Source organism: Anopheles cruzii, chromosome 3, assembly GCF_943734635.1.
Source record: "Anopheles cruzii chromosome 3, idAnoCruzAS_RS32_06, whole genome shotgun sequence".
Classification (NCBI taxonomy): domain Eukaryota; kingdom Metazoa; phylum Arthropoda; class Insecta; order Diptera; family Culicidae; genus Anopheles; species Anopheles cruzii.
Window position 1 is genome coordinate 79,874,118 of NC_069145.1, and position 19,381 is coordinate 79,893,498.

The following is a 19,381-nucleotide window of genomic DNA, read 5'->3' on the forward strand; positions in this document are numbered from 1 at the left end:
CCTTTTAATGGTGACGAAGACGACGTGCCGTCTACGTTTAACGTACCGTCGAGCACCATCTGTGGTTATTTATTCCAATTATGATATCCTAATGCATTTTCGTGCCCGGCCACGAGCCGCACACCCACCAAAAGTCGAAAGAGCCCGAACCACATCCTTCCACCGGATGCTTGACACCGTGCAGGCGAACAAAATAGCGGAAGGAATCAACCCATTATTACGCGACACGCACACACACACGCAGCCCAACGACCCGTCCGTCACTCTGTCTGCGTCACCCTCGCCACGCGGTTGTGCGGTTATTGTTGTACTGCATGGCGATGGAGAGGAAAGTGAAAAAGCCAGTAAATAATTGAATCGTGGGCGACGACAAAAAAACAACAACCGTGTGCTGATAAAGAAGCAAATATGCTCAGCCCGCCGGGACCGCAGGTCCGCGAGTGATTCTTGATGGATTCGAGACGAGTGCGTGAGAAGCGAAACGGGTTTTTTTTTAAGGCCAGGCGGTGGGTGAAAATGTTTGCTTCTATTTGCCTCCTTCGGCGCTAAGCACTCTCAATGCTCAGTTGAAGTAGGTCTTCCGGGCGATGGGATTGTTTGAACGACGGGTCCGGGCCTAGAGGGAGCTAGATTTGTTTGTTTAATGTCATAAATGAATGCGATCATGATCCTGTAGTCCTGCTTTACTTTTCATCTGTTGAATGGGGTTTGAATTTGGCCAAAGCAAAGTTAAATTAGAATGGTACTTGGACCGTTTTTGTTGGTAGCGACACTCGTTATCCGATATCATTGATCCAATCAATTAAACTAACACTCACACTGTATTTTCAACTCAACTTCGCTGTAGATTCAACTTTTCGATGCTTTCCCAAAGAAAAACGTTAAACATACTTCATGGGAACTTTTTCACGAAGGACCGGCTTCCACAACAATACAGTTCCATTTTTATGGCACTTTCAAACCAAACGGTTACGGACCTTCGGATGCCGGTTTCGTGGCTTGAAAAAAGTTAAATCTCAAACCCCGAATCGGGTATGAATATTTCATGAAGCGTTAGAAACATTGCAGCATAGTCCGCTCATAAACCACGCCCCGGGCCAGACCGGGCGCCTGGCAGCGTTGACCGCGACGTGACCGAAGGCACAATGAAATAAACTCTTCCAACGACTTTCGGTGTCTATCGTCGGGTGGACCGAATGCCCAACAAAGATTCATTCCTCATCCCCACACCACCCCACCGAAGCAGCGAAAGTGAAAAAGGGATCCAAAAGTGTTGGCGCAAACTAACTGGGGAGCTGACCGGCAAGGGGGGGGAAAATCACCTTTTTTGTGAAATAAGTTGCCCGAAAGAAACGAAATGAAAAATGGTTTGCAGAAAAACACACTGTGGACCACACGAGAGGAATACACGATCAGTAGTGTATACGGGGCCGGATTGTTGAACCAGAACTGGGTCCGTAAGTAAAAAAGAGGGTCGGAATGCCGTCAAATTTTCTCCCATTACTCTACGGCAACAACGCGAGCTATCGTTGGTCTGGATGGAACACATTACGGATAGATTTTCGAAGGTTCAACCTCATTAATAACCTTATGTTTTTTGTATTTTATGAAATTAATTTCTCTGGTCATAAACATTTGAAAACTTTAAATAGTAATATAATAAAATATGTATAAATATCGATAAGAACGTATGCAAGGATTACGGGTTATGTTCGCTTGTTACCCTTATCGATTGCTTTTAACCAAACTCGTTGGGGCAAAAGAACCCAAAACCGTGGTCGAAGCGTACTCAGCTTGTGCCACCAGCCATGAATCGACCTTGTCATTGTGGGCAAAATGTGAACACCCAACGGGCCGCACCGGCGTCCATTACGGAAAACCCATTCATCAAACGTGTCTGCGTCGTGCGCACACCTTCAAGACACACCCTGTGCCGGAAACCGGCACAAACGGCATTACCGACGAGTGCCACACATTTTATTATGATCCGCAACCCAGTGTCTGGTGTGGATGAAACCAATCGATCGTTGTGGCGGAAGTGGTATTTTCCACCCCTTCGGTCCGGTGGGTGGCAGTTCGACGGTATCACACCCACACACCCGGATCGGCACAATCGTGTTTGTGAGTGTGTTTTTTGCTGCCCAATCGTTGGCTGTCCTCTGAATAAATTGCATTAAAGTATCTCATTGTGTCTTCCGGACCTGGTACGGTTGTAATGTTTGGATTGTTTCCCATTCCCCGGTCCATGTTCCGCGGTTCAAATAATGGCAGAGTGCCCTACCCCTTTTACGTGAGCCCAGCCTCGGTCTGATCGATCGATGGGTCAGTCCGATTTCCCACCGGTCAGCCGTCTGGCGAGGTGGCCGTATGGCGGGCTATCCGGAAAGTAGGTCATTGTCACGGGGGTCTCGCTGAGGATGCGCCGAAAGCAACCTTACAGTTCGGACCATCTGATGACCTTACATGGCTTTTATTTGCTTCTTAAAATGTTAGGTAATTAAATGATCCACCCACTCTCTCTCTCATGTTACTAGTTGTAAATCGTTGTTGTGTTAATATTCCTGTTTTATCATTTTTCACTTCCAACCAACATAACCTTAATGGCAGTAAATCATTTTCCCAACCTCATTCCGGGCTCAGCACCATGATTTACGATACTTCGCTCTACTCTTTCCCGTCGCCATGGCGACACGGCACATTTGCCTACCGCAGCGGAGCCAGCTGCGACAGCCCACAGTGCCGCGGAGGAACGGCAAAACCGAATGTATTAATTTATTGCTTCCAAAAAGTGCGCAAAAACGAACCTTGCACTCCCACAGCGCCTGATGCCGCCAACCGAACAATGTTTCGACGGGATCCCCGACCGTGCGTCTCCATCGCCGTCGGGGCGCAGTTTTCTGGCAGATTCTTGTGACACTGCTCAGCGGAGTCAACTCGAGCTTATAAACGGCACAATCACCGCCACCTAGGAAGAGGCGGAAGCGGCGAGTGACAAACAGTACAAAAAGAAGCAAATCATTTCCCTCCAACTTTCCAGGGGGCCCCCGGGCCACCGATTCCGGTGCCACCGTCATCGGTTGTTCTTTTATCTAGTTCCTGTTTGTCCTGTGCGCGCACACACACACACACCGGGACTTCCCGGTTGCACCAGGACATCCGCTGTGTACCGAAACCGTTTCCGGGTATCCCGCCGTGTAAATGTCACACCCGTGAGTGCGTAATAATGTTTTATGTACTGTCATTCTCTAACCGTAGCGCCAGGACACTCCAAAGGGGGGCGTCGTTTCGGCACGGTACGGCGAGGGCGAAAAAGGATAAATAAAAACAAACGATCGAAGCGGCGCACAGCGACGCTACCTCCCGCGGTGAGGCCTGACAGCGGACGGGTGAAGCCCTGGTGGTGATAGCTATTTATTGCACATGTGCACACTCGAAACCCGCGGCGCTCCTTTGCCAGGACGGCCGGAACAAGCGACGAAGGAGACGAAGCAATAAAATTAACAAACTCCCGGCTTCTGCGCGGCCTGCGCAACTGGGAGGGACGAACATGACCGAGTGACAGTCGCGGGCCCCGGGAAAAACTAGGGAGAGATTAATGGAAAGGACTTCCAGCCGAGGCCACGCCGAGGCCCTCCACAACACTTGATGTGTGTAAAGTAGATCTCATATTTCACCGAAGATGATCGCACCGTTGGGCAACTTGCCCAACGCCGTGCTGTGTCTTTTCGTGTGAGCTCCTACAGCGGAACCCGTAGTAAGTTGGTTTAACCGAGTTAAACGTAATTTAATAGCCTAACCACCAGCCTGAAACCGACCCGGAACGGGTTCGAGTGCGCTAGGTGTGAACTGTGCACCATGGGATAAGTATTAAATTTTATTACATTATAACAGACAAAAACCGATAAATTTCCCATTAAGCATGGTCCACGGGCACCCTTTCGAGTCGAGTGGCCCTCGTTGGCAAACCCCGTTTTGGCGTGTCGATTGGTTAATTGGTGAATTTATGTTCGCTACATAATGTTTTCACGCCAGCAGCAGCACCATAGCGCGCCACACTAATAAAGCTCAATTCGGTTAATGCTAACCCCGTCGAGCTTCGAACAGATCCTGGCTTTAGATTACTTTCGCGCTCGCGTTGAATATCTCAATCGAGGTTCGAGATGGTGTTCATAATATCTTAAAGTACTCGACGTGGCGCATCTTTTCTGCGATGCCTTTCTGGTTCCTACAGCAGATAGGTTCCATGCTTCCGAGCCCGAGCACTGATTGGCTCGGAAGGAAATGAATGCAGAAAAAGTGTACTGAGAAAAACGGGAAAACTCCGCACTTCCAGGGAGTTATAGGAAAATTGATCTCTTTCACTGTACCTGGGAAGCTCTCGAGGGACCGGTCGAGTCGATGAACGTGCAATTTTGGTCCGCGTCCGCGAATCTCAGACATCTTTTATGTGTCGTTTCTTTTCCGCTAGAGCTAAAGCGGAAGCCACCTTAAAGTAATCCTGTTCGGTGGAGTTCTATTTTTCGTTTAGGTTATTCATTTTATGTTGGCATCAGTATTAACACCCGACGCCTTTTTCGGGCGAGTATATCGGACATCATCAGCCTGCAATTCACATTAGTGGCCCCCGTTAGTGCTCTAATTAAAATCACATTACCGGAACCCGCAGGGTCCTCTCAAATGCAGCTCTCAGTAATCGTAAAGTCAATAAGCGCGCAGCAAATTGCAATCGAGTGCATTCCGAGTGATGGTCCTGCCGCCCACGAGATAGTGCACTTCCTGCACACAAATGTAATCGAATGCAAATGGCCACTCGATGGCTAAGTGAGGCCCGGGCCCCGGACTGGATCCATTAGGCCAGGGCGCCCAGGAACATCGCCAACACGGCATCGTATATTTATAATAAAATCATCTACATAAATAATGAATCGCCATGAAGTGCGCCAAAAGGCGAAAGCCCACTTTGGCCCACCCTTTGGCCCTCAGTAAGATTGTTATTTTGTCATTTCTCTGCCACCATCCTCGGGCCTAATGTTGACCCCCCGTTTGCTTGCTCCAACAGCCGGCGCCCAAAGGGGTACCACTCCCATAATAATCACCGATCATAATCTTACCTGTGAGGAGAGCGGAGACCTTCCGGGTGCTTCGGGTAATGGGCTGTGGGACCACTACCACTAGCACCAGCACGGCCGAGTCAACTCGGAGCCAAATGGACGATCATGAAAACTTGATAAGGTCCAAACAAATTAAGTCACCCCCGCCGACGGCCATCCCCGGGAAACTGTCGTTGGCGGACTGCAACCTCAACGGCTGGGGACCCTTTGAAAGGCTCCAACGAGGCTCCGACCATGGTACTAATTGGGATTATGGTACGGGATTGCCGGGGCCGAGCTCGTTATGCAGGCCAGCCAAGAAGTCTTGCGGCCCGAAGGAGCGAACGTCTTACAATCGCTCAATCACATCCTGCGTGCGGATTAAGGGAACCAATATCCTTCGGCAAATACATTACTGTGTGTTTGCCAACGACCACTTCCACTTCTTCGATGTGGCCGCCATCCGGGCTTGTCATCCGAAGGATTAACTTGTTTCCACCATCTCCGCGAAAACATTGACACGGATCGCCCTCCGGTCCCGGTCCTTATTGTAGCCCTGTTTTGGGTTTGGTGGACAAATTTTGCACGTGACTCTCCGTGACAGGGCACTAATGGCAGAGAACGAGAGAGAGAGAGAGAGAAAGAAAGAGTGTGTGTCATTGCTTGCCGGTCCGTCTTTTCTTCGTCCGCCCGTAATGGTGCCCGCGCGCTGATTGTCATCCCGGCACTTGACAGCGGAGCGAGATCTCAGAAACCGTAATTAAATTATCGAAGCGTGTCAGAGAAGTAAAGAGTTTTGGGAACGTGGCCAAGGGCCCACAATGCTCTCTTTCGCTCTCCCGTGGGCGATAATCGATTCACATTAATCACTCACGAACTGGTACTCGCAGCCGAGGGACACCTTCCACCTTCGCCACGTGGCCAACCGAGAAGCTGGCAACGCGCTGTGCGAAGGCGTGCGCAAGGACGACCATCAATGGTGACGCGTGGCGCGGATTTTCGACCCATTTTTCGGCCCTTTTTTCACGGCCGACTGTCAGCTGGTACACAGTCCGTAGATGTCCCCGTATTCAGCATTCGATCCTTCGGTTATTATTACCGTGCGTGCCCGGCCTCTGAATGACTGTATTAAGCGTGCGTTGCGAAGCCACACATCGACTCGGGCAGATCCTCGCCGATCCGGAGAGAGATTAAGTCGTAAGTTTGCACCACGACCACTCTCAAATTGTCGTGCCAAATTATAGGTTCCCGATGCTTATCGCGCCCCGATCGGCATCCGTATAATCAAAGTTGTGAAAAGTTCCATTATACAAACGTCGCTAAGCGTCGATTATCGAAGGTCACGTGGCGCGAAAGTAATTTTCGGCTCCCCGGCTGGAAAGGCTGGTACAATGTTTTGATTTCCATTCGAAAAGGAAAACAAATTTTCCTTCCAATCGTCGGGACGCCGAGCCGAGAGCGTTTCATTCACAAACAGTCCAACTGTGCCATTCAAAGGTCACCAACAATGAGGAAATACGTTCCGGAAATCAAAGCGCAAAAGATGACGAAAGCGGCGGATTTTGGCGCGTTTTCATTAAATCGATCGAGCACCAAATCTGACATTAGTTGTTGCGTCCACTTTTGATGGTCGCGGGCCGTGGGTTCTATTCTTTCTCTCTCCATGTTCGACGTATTGTACGCAACATCCTCCGGGACAAACACGGCCCTTCCGGAAACAGCACCTACAATCGGCCAGCGCACTAAGACCGCCAGATGGTGGTCGCTGGTGAACCATTGATCGTTCGGCCCTCCATTGTTGGGGGACGTGGATGCTCGGTCCATTCGTTGCTTTTTAATTCTACGATTTTACCTATTATTCTGTTCCGCGCACACAATAGGGACGCGCGGAACGATTCAAACCGTTCGTCGTCGGCTCGGTAAACGTTGCACGCGTGTGTGTGTTTTGTGATGGTCTTTTGTTAGATATCCCTTTGTCACGGGCACCACAATGGTACGGCGCTTGTGTTCCGCCAACAGTGGCCGGTCCGTGAAGCTCAGCGATCGGATCGGATTAGAGTGGCAAGAGGCTGACGAGTGGAAGATAGGCAGAAATCTCACGGTGACAGCCTACAAGTGCCCGAAGATTGACCAACCTCGTGCCTCGTGCTGTCTCGTGCCTATTTCGAGAACCGGCAAGTGTCTTACGAAGCAACTCTCGTCGATCGATAACTCGAGGCACACGGCACCACAGTATCAAGCCTTCTCTCTGGGGACCTCCCTATGGGCACGGTGCACGGAAATATGAAATATTATCAAAACTAATTCAATATAATCTACCTCCGTGCGGTCCTTGACGACCGAGCAAATCCCGCACAGGCCTCACAGGGGAATCACAACGAACGCCACAGGACGTCCCCGAAGAAGCCCCGTGGAAGCCGCGGCTCAGCACGCGACCTGTCTCGTTGCAATTTGCTTCCACCAGTCCGGGCACTCCACGCCCTTCGAAGGATAGCCCCCAGAGAGTAGTCCGTGCGTTTTTTCTCTACTTCACCCTTCGATTACGCTTGCGGGCTGCGATCGGATCGCTCCGATAGACGGATAGGATCCTGTAACCCACTCGGAATCGCAACCACGGGGACAATTGCTACAGTAATTACACACACAGCACACAGGTCTCGTGTCTGCGCAAGTGGCCGGCGATTATCTGGTGATATCTAATAACATACTTCGAAGTGCCACTTCCCACGAGTCTCGTGTTTGGCCATTTCGGGGGCCTTCATTATCAGCCAGCGTCGGTCTGATGTTAATCGTGCGACGTTTCAGCATTCGAAGATTCCTGCGTAAAGGATTCCGGTTGTCCAGGCCTCGATTTATTCAACCTTCTGCCCTCCGTCTGGCCACTTACCGTCGGGCGGTTTTTTAACCCAAAAAACCACGTGCCAACCAGACATCCCAGGGGCTACGCTGCCGAAAGTATCTAGAATCAATAAAAAAGCCCTTCGCGAAACCCATAAATATAAATAAACAATTTTATTGTTACGCTCTGGTTTCTGCAGTAAAAATTTATATGATTAATTTAATTATCATCTCCCAACTCTGGACCTTCCGTGCGCCGGCAGTTCACCCCCCCGGTGCCGGTTTCGGCCGGATCCGGGGTTCGGGAAATTCTCCTCAAATAAGGGCCGGCGCTGGCAGTAGGCTTCCCTCCGCGCTCCGCTGTGTTTCCTGTTTCCGCTGTGTCAAGCGAAAGTACCAGACCCCCGACGGCATCCTGCGGGTTTTGTTTGCTTTGTAAGCGGATACGGCAATCTGTTGCGATAGCTGGTGCTTCCCGGTGCTTTGACGGAGAGATCGAGATGTCAAACTTAGTTCCGCCGGGTCGGTTTCCCGCCGGGTGGACGGCACTGGCGCTCCCGGAGTCATCGCTATGTTAAAACAAACATATTCACCCTCTCTTCGATCCCGGGCCATTTGTTGCCACCGCTGTCACGACTCCGCCGCCGCCGTCACGTCAGGGCGAAGCCCTTCGGGCACAGCCCCGAAACGTCAAACCTCGGGTCCCCTCGGTCCCTTGGGAGACCGAGGAGGAAACTTGTCCAGGCCACGGGCTCCGCTCACCCCTCGCTGACGTCGCTTTGCGTGTGTTGGGTTTTCCGGAGGAAGGAAACAGCAAATTATACGCCGTTTAGCAGCCCCGGGAACGGGCGCCCAGATCGTGATGCTGATTCCGGCGAGGAAAGGACGGAACCGACGGTCGGTCGGTTGAAGGCTTTCGGTTTCCGCTAGCGCGGGACCATGCGGTGCTTCCCGCTTGGGAGAGATAATTTATGCTGCGCAGCATAAGCACATTCGCACAGCAAACATATTCCGCGTCGCGTTAAGTGAAACGGATAGTGGTGGGATGTGGCGGACCACGTACCGTGGAATATACACAGCGACGGCTGCAATCTTCGGCACAGGTGGCGGGAGTGGCGTAAGGGTAAAGAATGTGAGTTGAGTCAGTTAATTTCTGATACTCCCTCCCGCGGGTCGGCAAATATTTTCAATCGTTTCACCCAAAACTGCCTTCAACAAAAAGGGATCTATGACGTACCGAACCCCTAAGCTTGTGTTTGTTGCTGATAAATCTGTGCGGTTAGCATCCGGGAAACCGATCGGTTCGACACTTGATCAATAGTTCGCGAGGAAAACCAACGATTTCCAACCAACCAACTAATCCTAATTTCAAACATAGCATCATCTAGTAGCCGATGCAATTTAGTGATGTGATTTAGTAGGCCATGTGACATTGACATTTGCGATGCAAGACACTTCATTTGCTCGCTCAAATAGTATCAGTAGATACTGCCACCGCTGCGCAACAATTAACCTCACTTTTAGTACAATTAACGTTTGACTCAGCATTAAATTTCACCCCAAAAACCGGGAAGCCATTAGCCCAAATCGTAGTACCCCTTGGCACCCTGGGGATGGTGGGAGATCAAACGGTGATGCGCCACAAAATCACGACCAGAGAATGACGCGCTTTCACTACCTTTCATACATAAATTAATTAATTAGCTCTGATATAATGTCCTTCCCGAGGATTGGCGCCGGGACGTCTGGCGTTTCGAGGTAGCTCCCATTACCGGAACCGAGCGTCCGGACGTAAAAATCCCAATCTACCACCGGCCCAGACAACGCCGCCATTTCCGATAAGTCCGGAGGCTTAGCCCTTAGGTGATGGTTCCTTAAAACAAAGCCCCACACCGCACGCCGCTCGGCTTGCTTGGCCCCGTCGGCGGACGTCGGCGTCCACCAAAACACTGCTCGTTAAGCGCTGCTAAAATATTCAACACAATTGCTCGGCATAAATATCTAATGTTGCAACATTTTTCGCTACCACGGGGCTGCCTCGCTTCTCGGGGGCCTGAAAAATATCCAAAGCCGTGTGCCAGCCACCACCAGTGCCACCAGCAACAATCTACTCGGCTCTCTAGCATTGCGTTGGCGTCGATGAAAGCCAACTTTTGGAGCGCCAACGCTGGAGCGGACACAGCAGCTAACCGAGCGCACAACAATGGAGACGCCATTCCTCCACCATTTTCTTTTACGATCCGACAAAAAAGGGGGCAAGGATGTTGTTTCGCTTGTCCCGGCCCCCGGGGGTGGCAGGTGAGCAGATGTTAGCTCCGCGCCGCGAGCAGACACGATTGAAGCGCGGGACCGAGTGGGTGGCAGTTCCGAAAACAGCCTTTGTTTCGCCCGGAACAAGACCACCACCGGGTAATCTCATTTCATCAACAGAGCACAACACACAGTAACGCCAGAGCGGCGGAGAACAAAGTTCAGCGCTGCCAAGAAAAGCTGCTGCACAAATCGTATTAAAAGGTGTGGTGTTCCGACGGCCAGGCCACCGGTGATGGTGGTGCCAAAATCTCGCCAGATGCCCTGGCCTCTGAAAGGTTGATCCTACCTGTGTGTGTGAGTGTGTGTGGCAGCAGGATTCGCTGGTCCTCCCTGGTTCAGCAGTCCTCCCATTATGTCATCGTACTTTTTTACGAGTTTGCTCCCTCGCCTTTATCGCCGTCGGAGTCGGAGTCGTTGTCGCGGTAGCGGGTGACCTTTCCCTGTTCCGCATCCTTCCCGGGCCCGGGCTGCGGATAGTGGGGTTTGGATAGGATAATGGAAACGGCAGGAGCTCCGGAAAGTGCTTTTGTCCGTAAACTTTCCCACCTGAGCTCCGGAGGCCTTTCGGTCGTCGTCGTCGCTCGTAGTCTTGGCCCGGTCCGCGCACAGAATCTACTCCATTAGTGCGATGGGTCTTGACCACGAGTTTCACGAAGTAAATTAAATAAATGAAAAGCTTGAAATCGTTCACCTTTTTCGCCCTTCGGTGGCCGGCATCACTCACCCCGGCGTAGGACACCCGCTGTCCGATGTCTTGTCCAACGGCGCCAAAATGTGTCCGGCCATAGAGTGAGCATGACCGTGAGCAATCAAGGAAAACACAATTTTCTCGGATCCTCCGAAGCTCGCAGTCGTCGCCGGGAAAAAGTCGGCGGGGCCGGCGTGGTGCTGCGGTCACCTCCCGCTTGTTGACCTCTTTTAATCGGTTGGGATATAAAATAAATTTATGACAGTTGTGCGACATCTTCGTGGTCCGCGCCTCCTCTGTGCACTTCTTATTAAACGCTGCGCGAGCTGCATTAGGTGACCACCATCGTCCCAATTATTGCCACGCATTGTCCGTTCCAATTCATTTCGGGACGTTTTATAGCGATCCATTACCTAATGGGTCCGTTCTGTGGGGGGGATTCTTTTATCCAACAGCGCCGTTACCTTTTCCGCCAACCAACTACCTTGATTTTGGCCGCATTTTTAATTGCCGACGGTCGGGTCAAATAATGGCGGGCAAACACGGAACTCAACCATTAGCTCCCCGGAGAGTTTCCCCAACCGTCGCACGGTTTCTTTCATCAGCGGGATGAATCGGAGCGCCATTCGGAATCGTTTCATCATCTAAGGGCTACTACTAAGCGATTGCATTGTTTTTTTAAACCTTACGCTTCGTTCTTTAATCTTCACAAATATCAAACGCGGCGCGCGTTGTCGAAGTTACTTACCTTCCTTTGACCTCAAAGACCGGGGGAACAAGGGAAAAATCAAACACGTACAGACGAAAAAACGAAAATGCAGAAAGACCGGAAAATTATTGATGTTACTGCAACGCCCGCCGCTCCCTGGTCCCCCGAGGGTCGGGGACTCTCTGGGTCTGGTGGGACCTGGCAGACGGGCACATCGGGGTGCGCCTTCATGTTCGATTTTTATCGTCGTGCAGAGGCGAAAAAATGAAAACAAGACCGGCACAAACGTGGCACAAAATGGTGACCAACAACAAAGACATCAAACGGAGTGTGGCGCACATGAAAGGCTCCGAAAGCTGGCTCCGACTCCTGCGAGCTGGCTTGCTGGAACCGGCAGCCAACGACCCACCCGGCAGCCAATGGCCGCATAAAGTCTCGGATCGGATGCGACGCAGTCCACTTCCGGTTTTCCATCCTCCCACCCCCTTCCGGGGCACTCCGGGAGGGCCGGGACACAGCTCATAAATACGCACATCTAAAGCGGCAAGGGCGGCCTTCGATATAAACGACCCCCGCCACCCGATCCTTCGACGCGGAGGAGCGCAAACCGTTGGGGATTGGAAATGGTCCATGTTTTGGTCGACCCGTGTTGTGTTTCTGCCCAGCCCAGCCCAGCCCACACACAAACACACACAGACAGTCGGTGAGTCCGCCTCTTCGATCGGAATACTGTGTCCTGTGTCCGATCCGCAAAGGACTCCAAAATGGGGAGGGCAAAAAGTAGCTGGCGGGGTGGACAACGGCAGCCCGCCACCACGCCATGTTTGAAATGAACTCCCCTAGGACGTTTCCGAACACTCCGACCCTAGAGAAAAAAAAAACGGCCAGAAACGGTCCAAGCGGCGAAACCGATGGCAGAAGCGAGCGAATCCTTCGCCGAAGAAACCCCAAAAACGGTTCGAGAGCTATGAAGAGACAGTGTGCCGTTTCGGATGACGACCAGGCGGTCGCTGCCCGAGTATAGTGGAGAACTACCCCCCACCCACCGGACACCGGAGTCATTCCGCCCCTCCGCCTGGCCACGGTGCCAGTGTTATGAAAAGTGGCAGAGGCAGATGTATAGAAAGAAAGAACCCATAAAATACGAATGAATAGATACGAATGCTCCGAATTCAAATGTGATGTGTCTGTACGTGGGCGTAGAGCACAGGACGTCGCTATCCACCTAGAGGCCCGTCCGGTAGGAAAATACAAAAAAATGTGAAGTTTGGTAAAACTTGAATTTTCTGTACTTCAGTGCGCATTCGTTGTTTAATAACGTTTGCTTGAAATTTACCAAAACTTTAAGGCTGAGTGCTGATCCCAAGACTGTTCTCGTTTAGTCCCTGTAAGGGTAAACCTGGTTCCGACTGGTAAGCCCTGGCACTCAAAGGCACGGCACAAAAGAAAACAGGAACCATTTTCCCGGAAGCCATTTTCTACTCCATCTCCAGCCCCATCGGAACCCCTGGACTCGACTCGTTCTTCGGCGCAAGCAGGCGGACTACTAATAGCTCATCGCTATCACAAACCCATCGCTATCCCCCATCGGGAGCTCTGCGTTGCCGGCATTTTTCTTTTCAAATTTCTGCTCAAACTCGTACAATCTTTGTCCCCAACCAGGCCGTCGGCTTCTGGTGCCGACGAGGGTGCTGTGGCATTTGGCCACAAAAGCCACAAACAGTCTTCTGGAGGCTGCCGGAAGAAATCCCGCGTTGGGAGTTGTGTTTTTGAAAAGACCGTCGTATACCCGGTCGGTCGCTCCCAAACGGATACGGAAGCCATACCCGGGCGGGCGCGCAGGAGCACACAATCGACCCGATCAGCGCTCAGCGTCGGGGGAGAGGTTCGAACGGAGCGTATTCGAGGACCTGAAATTATACCGAAATAAAATTGAAATAAAAATTCATTGCTACACTTTACGGCCGTGTCCCAGGGAAGCTATTAGAGGCGGCCGGGCCAGGACCAGGCACTCGCAATGCTCCTGTTCTCTGTTTTGTCTAACCTCCTGGGGGCGGGAGGATTCGTAACATTGTAGTTAACTTTTGTCTACGGATGCCGGATGGAGAGGAGTGTCGCGTGTGCGTGAATGTTGTACCTCCCTCAACACTAGAGAGCCACATGAGCCAAGTGTCGATGAACCAGCCGAATCGTCACGGCTTCGGGTGCCGAAAATGGTTGGACCAGAGAGCAGAAAGTTAAATTTGCGCAAATTTGCTTGCGAATGCAAACCCGGAAGGGAGTGAAGGTATCAATTTTCATAAATTTCTGCACTCTAATGAAAACGCATTTCGACAGGCAAAATGGTAAAACTTTCCGACATGTTCCTCACACAGTCAACCTGGGGCACGATTCGCTGACACCGTTGCTTGGAGCGCACCAGGGAATTTGATCTAATTATCGACGCATTATATCGCCCCGGAACGCACCGGAAGGCACTATGCACTATGCTCGCTCCGGTTCCGGCTAGTTCCATCGCAGACCACTCGAGACCGTGGGTGTTGGGCTTCGGAAACGGAGCAAAGTCAAAGTTAAGATAGCTTTATTGGATTATTTCATTACCAGATTCCCTGGTGCGACGAACTAGAGCGAAACGTCCTGGTCCCGGCCCCGGAAAGAACTAAACGGTTCTAAGTCTGGCCCGTGCGTGTCACACGGGCGTGTTCGTGGGACGACGGTAATCGGAATTAATGGCACAGTTTAGTGAGCGCACAGGACAAGGGCCAAATAATGAGGAGCAAGATTCTGGTGAATAATTGATTTTTATCGCCGAACTAACACGCCGAGATCCAGGCTGTCCCGTTCGGTTTTTGGCAAACTATCTCCGGACCGGACTGAACCGGCCACCGACCTCCGAATGTCACGACGACATGAATGGATTTATTTTTTGGCTTTTATCACGAAGACCGTGTTCTACGTTTATGGCCACTCAAGTGCCACTGTTTACATTTATCTATTGGTTCGGAGCGCACCTGTATCGTGCCTGTAAATCCTTCCCCCTGGCGAAAGGGTTGGGAGCGAGTGTGTTTAAACTGTCCCCGCAATCGATTACAACCTATCACTGTCTGCCAAGTCGGCCAAGCTCCGGCTCCGGCGAGTGTCTACAAAATATTTAACATCAATTAAACAGATGAGCCTAATAGGTTTCAATGGTGATCGTTACGCCGTGCGCCGTGACCTTTTTCCCGCTTCCCTCGCCCGAGCTTTTGCATTCCCGGTCCCCTATGTCACCTTTTTATTCCCCTGGCTGTGGAACAACATACGTTGGTAATGTAATTGACTTTTCCGACGGTCGTGCATCGAGTGACATCGAGAAAGGGGACCGATCGTAGGGCGCAAAAAAATCCGCAGAACCGGAACAAAAAAGTCACTCGGTGGCCACCCGGATCACTCGTTAAACCAGCTAGTTCGCCTCCCGACCCGCTCTGTTGATGGATTTACACGATGGATTTTTTACACGTCGCTGTGGAAATAAAACGGCAAATGCACGCCCCTCGAGACCAACAAATCTGTCAACGTGCGGAGATTTTTATCCTTTTTCCACTCCCTACCATGCACTGCTAATGCACCGGCCCTTAGACCGGTACCAATAAATTTTCCAATGAATAAATTCTTCTCCGCCGCCTATGAACTGCTCCGCTAATCCTCCTCGGTGCGCGAAAGATTAGGGGTCCGCTCGACGTCCCCCCCGCGAACCAGCCAGTCAACAATTGACCTCACGGTTCATCGGTTTTTCAAAATAAAACCCTCCAGACCGAACATTATCACCCGGCCGGGTTGGGTTGGGTAGTAGTGTTTCCCTCAACAGCGAACCCCCGCAATCCGGCCGTATAAATGTCAATAAGGTATTTAAAGGATAAGTTTCTCGGGCCTCGATCGATCGATCGGCCCCCGGATGCCTTTCCCGCAGGACCATTTTGTCCACTTTCGCTGACATTTCTGTTTACCCGCACGAAATGATAGTTGCCGCGTCGGTTTGGTTTGGACAACCGAACCGTAGCGCAACGAGTTAATGCGTTTAATTCGACGGTGCCGACCGGGAAAGGAGGGTCCTAGCGCGAATCCTCCGACGGCACGACCCTGAGCTGAAACAGCGTTTTAGGGAACAGGCACCGGGGCCGCGGTTGAAGGTTACCCGGGCGTGCCAAGCGGCCGGTCGGACTCTGACAGATGGTCACGGGGACACGGGTTTAAGTGGAACAGATTTCGCCAACAGAATCGGTTTCCCCGAGACGGTTGGCCCTGTGCCCTAATGCATCGATTAGCAGGTTGCCGACCACGTGATTTGACGTATTTTCCTTTCGGAGCACACAAAGCTAGGAGGATTGCACATCGGTGTGACCTCGGTCGATTGGCTGCGAGTGGATAAGGATCCATCGGCCGTATCTCGGGGAACACATTAATGAACACATCCTTTGAAAACGCAAACACTTATACTCGTTTCTCAGCAGCGTGAACTTTTGCACTAAACCTACTTCAAGCCAAGGCCGAATCCTGTCGAATCGACAGAGCGCTCCTTCGTTTGCGCAATAAACCCCATCACAGTAACCATAAATCCTTCCCCTCGGAGGGAACCAGTGCACCAACTTTCGGCGTCCCTCTATCTCAAAGATCCCTCCTTTCCAGGTTCTCCGTTGACAAATGTTGTAAATGGGTGATAATCACTTAAAAGCCTAGCTTGAACTGTTTTTATTACATCCTTCAACGAGCATGACAACGGCTCCAGAGAAGCACCACCACCACCGGATTACCGGTGGGTTGTTGGCAAACTTTTCGTTTTCCGAAATGGTCCATTTCGGCCACTCCACGGCCCCGGGTTCGTTACGGTGCATTGAGACCGATAAGTACGCAGTGATAAATGGGTTCCTCAGAGGCTCACTGCAATCTGGGACGTTTTGCTGATTTTATTCAGTGCAGATCGGTGCTGGTCGGTCCATCATGGTTGACTTGTTGTCACCTTCGGTTCAATTTATTCAACAGAAACACTCACACGACTCATATCTCATCGGCAAAAGAGTTCTGCTATTCTCGAGCATTAAACAGATTGTTTTGCCGGCACATCCGGTATCCTTTGATCGTGGCCCAGACGCCCGAAGCGTCTGAGAAAAACTCATTTGGACCGCACCACATTTGCAGCACCAACTCTAGCACTCTAGGCGAATGGGAGTCTAAGTGAAATGAATAAATTAAGCTTGTATAATAACAATAATGGCTTAACCATGTCGCCGGACACACCCGCTCGTAGTGCGGCTATTAAACGATTCAAAGACACCCCGAACGGGAGAAGAAAATCCATCGGCACACAACTCCAAGCATTATCCCGTCTATTATTCTGGACGCCGCTTCGAAGTTTGAAAATTCATGGAAAACACTCTACCGGATGCCGTAGTTCCGACTATGAAATAATACCGATTTGAATAATAGTGCTGGGTTCGGTCCGGCGCTAGTGGTGTTGGATAACCAATATAATAATCGATTCTTATGTTGGCCAACATGGCAATCGCTGAACTATAATGCGGTTCATGCAAAATTGACTTTGTCCACGGGAAAGATTTTTCTTGTCACAAGTCCCCGTATTTATCCGCCTTGGATGCTACGTCCAGTCAACTAATCGAATCCTTTTGAGAAATATCTGAGCACTTTGAGAAGCATAGCCATTTTTCTACTTCATTCCAATAGTATTCTCTTTATGTAAGACTTAAGTCTTATATTAAATCTTATAAAAGAATCTGCGTGACTAATAAGTCTACCAACTTCATTCATACCGAAAGCATTTCTACGGAAAAGATCTAAGCCACTTGAAGCCGATGGTTTTAGCTCCGACACTATGGCAACAACGAGTCAGAAAACGAGAAACATCTCCCAGCGCTTTCGCCTTTGTATGTGCTCCATCAGTTTGAAGAGATAAATTTCACCCAATTCCCGTTCTCGCATGAAGCAACCCATCGCTTTTAGCTTTCAAAATTATCCCCCAGACGGCCCGCTGGGTCCCAGTGGCTCGTAGGCTCAGTGGGCCAAAAAGGCTATTTTGTATCAGTTCCACTTCCATTCGTAACCAAGTGGAAGATGGATGTGGCGCTCATCTCAAAACGCCTAAAGCTACACCGCACGCGAGCCATATGATCCCAGTTGTGCCGTCGGTAGAGCCTCCAATGCCTTGACGAGAACCGATCCAAAATGGGCGCCTTCTGCGAACGACGATGATTAATATCGGAGGATAAAAAATCGCGAAAAGCGCTTTCGGGCGGCCAAAGAACTCCCGACGGTGCCCGGTGACGTCTGAAAATATGCCAAGGATAATATATCACAGCCTACAGAAACGCCGCTGCGACTTTACGCTCCGATTAACGGGATCCATTGCTCGGGCTCGGAAGTGCCGAGAGGATTTTCCGTTGTTTTTCTCCCGCACCCGAAAACGGTTTTGCGAAATTAAACAAAGGTTGCAAGCACCAGCCAACGCAATAAAGTAGAACCTTTGGCGAAATAATAAAAAGACACACGTGTGCTTGGGCAGCAAATCGTAGTAGGCCGGCGTGGAAATGAAATGTAAAATCAAAAACACCTCCATGATACACTTGCGTCAAGCGGACTGTTTAAAGAAGGAACAAGATTTTCTTCCGTGTGTTTTGCTGCCTCATTTTCACGTTACCAACACACTGTGAAGGACTGCGAAGGACGAAAAGGATGCGCACGTTACACAATACCACCAAACGATAAACCACACCCCGCTCGCGGCTTGGAACGCACACAAGCGAACGCGCTGCGGCCAATCAGAGCGTTTCTCCATCGCGGTCACACAAACAGCGCGTCACTGTGTGCGTCACGCACACCAATCCGAACCGCGCAACCCCTTGCTGCGAGGGTGAAACGCACCCCCACGAGCTGTACTAAAAATCAAACGTTTCGGTTTTAGTCCGGCCGTGGCGGTTGATCGATCAGGGTGCACGTGCCCGCGCCACGCTGTACGTGTCGACGGAAGAGTTTTCGTACCGCAGAAAATCCAGGCACACACCCTCACGAAGCAACGAAACCCGCACTCCGACAGGATTCGAATGTGGGAAGTTGGAGCGTTTTTGTTGTTCGCGTGTCGAAGTTGAATGAAAAATCGCCACTCCGGTTCGTCGTTTGTGAACGTGTAAGGCAAATTTATTGCCCACCAAAAGCATGTGCCGCACCTTGGTCGAACCATCCGTGACGCAGGACATCGCAGGACACGGCGATAACGGCTTTGAACAAAAGAATGGATAGTGCTCTAGTGGCTGGTGTCACACAGGGTTACTTTGATGGGATTGTGCAGTGGAAAGAAACATGGCGTTACTAAAGTGCGATGTGCGGTGAATCAAAGGAATTCCTTTCGATACGTGAAGTGAAAACAAGGCAACCTTGAACGGAAGCTACCCAAAAGAGTCTCAGTAGTAGTCAAATTTTGAATCGCCAAACCAAAAAACATGGAAATGCTAAAGTTGATGATGAACACCGGAGACTACCTGTGCGGTCTCAGTAACGCTGTGAATGGCACGAACAACAACAATAATGCCAACCACCACAACAACAACAACAACATCGACGATGTTAAAAAGGATCACCAGCGAGCCCGCAGCCCGGATTACCGTGTGCCACCGATTAATCTCGACGAATTACCGGAGGTTTTGCTGTGTAAGTGAACGATGTGCCATTTTCGGGATTCGATTTCGTGGAATGGAA

At 50.8% G+C, this 19,381-nt stretch overlaps 1 protein-coding gene across 1 annotated transcript in view; it reads left to right on the forward strand.

The window, feature by feature from the left end:
- LOC128271091 (LIM/homeobox protein Lhx3) overlaps nt 1-19,381 on the forward strand; it is a 31,781-nt gene that overhangs the window by 10,318 nt on the left and 2,082 nt on the right. The gene's annotated exons all lie outside the window — the stretch shown is intronic.